Source organism: Anomaloglossus baeobatrachus, unplaced genomic scaffold, assembly GCF_048569485.1.
Source record: "Anomaloglossus baeobatrachus isolate aAnoBae1 unplaced genomic scaffold, aAnoBae1.hap1 Scaffold_2751, whole genome shotgun sequence".
Lineage (NCBI taxonomy): Eukaryota > Metazoa > Chordata > Amphibia > Anura > Aromobatidae > Anomaloglossus > Anomaloglossus baeobatrachus.
Genome location: NW_027442245.1, coordinates 4,594 through 6,234, shown reverse-complemented (window position 1 = coordinate 6,234; position 1,641 = coordinate 4,594). Strand labels below are relative to the sequence as shown.

Here is a 1,641-nt window from a genome sequence, read left to right as displayed (position 1 = left end):
TACAGCCAATAATCAACCGCTAGCCGCTGGAACTCGTTGCTCTAGATCATGTCAAACTCTCACCAAGCAGGAATAGATACATTAGCCCACCATCCCACCCAAAGAGCAACTTCTGCTGCGCAGCTGGCTTTCTAGGCAGCAGCGCTATTGTGATGTCAGCGGGGGACAATGTGACAAGCCAGTGTTCCGTCACTTCATGTTGTGCACTGTTCAAACGGAAAATACATCAACAGGCAGACTACAGAAAAGCTTACTGACAAAGGATAGAGAGGGGCTTTCTCAGAGGGCTTTTTACAGTTTGTCTATTCCCAATTAGCCGTTTAAGTATGCTTAATGAAAGTACTAATTCTTTCATAGGCCGCCCATTCTTAGTATTTGACGTTCCTTATATTGCGGTATCAGGCTTCGCAGCAGGTTGCAAAACATTCATCACCCATGACTGTCCCCAATTGGGCTCAGAAGCTAAATGTCTATCATGACCTCTCTTTTTGAAAGTCCAAGAGCAAGCAAACTCTTCCTCCAGGAGAGGGAGCCAACAGATCACTAAAGACATCATCATTGCTCAAAGAAAACACCGAAAAACAATGGAAGCTTTAATTGGAGTGGAATCTGATAGACAGCACCTGATGCCAAGTCTGCATCTTCTAACACCTGCAGTCACTGCAGCAGCTGAATCCAATGTGTCCAAAAGGGATCTATTCTATTCAATTGCAAATGATCTAGATAAGACTGAGAATAAGATACTGCACGGGACATAGCAGAGTTGGTCAAGTTGAGTGGAGATGAGTTTGCTATTTGGCACAGCTTTTGCATCAATAAAGCAAGTAAAAGGTGTGAAAGATAAAAAAAAAGGGTGAAAGTGTGAAAAGTGAATTGGCCAAATTGAGGTGCATATAAAGTTTTTGCTTTCTTTCAATTCACTAATGAGGCTCATTTGAATCAGGTGAATTGAGTTCTGCTTTTGGAAACTCGGTTAAGAAGGGGTGCACCGGTCCTGGAGGTACTGCAATACCAGGTCAATGCGTGGAGTGGACAGAGCAAGATTTTTTCCATCTCCTTGTTCTAAAAATCCATTTAATATATGGTCCCTAGAGAGGGGACGTATCAGATATTAAACTGATAAGAACAGATTTAATTTTTTTTTTTCTGTTTATCAGTAGGACTTCAAAATAACAAAGGTGATCGCCTCCCGTTGCCTGGGAACCGTCCAGGCACAAGAGGGCTATGTGTCACCAGAAGGCGCACACACTCCCTCAAGGCCGGCAGACGTGCAATCCCAGGCACCTTCCAGTACCGACCAAGGTAGCGTCCTCCGAAACTACACTTGATCTTAGCCAAAAGGCCGAGAAGCTATAACCCGAATTGGTTACGGCCTTGAGTGGCACCCTGGCCTATACCGGACACATCTTAGGGAGAGGGAGACAAACCCACGCCTACAGAAGACATTTTGTCACCCAAGCCAAACCCTTGAAAAGGCTGTTTTGCAGAGCAAAAACAAGGAGAATGGTACTTTTTGCAGCCGCCGCCCACTGCAATGAATCTGAATAACTCCTCCTTTTGGGCACAAGCACCTCCCCTCCCCCTTGCAGTCTTTCCAATTCATGATACAAAAAGACGGACGGACAGGACAGGACAGGACCA

The 1,641-nt window shown here is 45.1% G+C and overlaps 1 pseudogene; it reads right to left on the bottom strand.

Moving 5' to 3' along the window:
- Window positions 1-978: 978 nt before the first annotated feature.
- Window positions 979-1,183, bottom strand: LOC142265714 (U2 spliceosomal RNA; annotated as a pseudogene).
- Window positions 1,184-1,641: the final 458 nt, after the last annotated feature.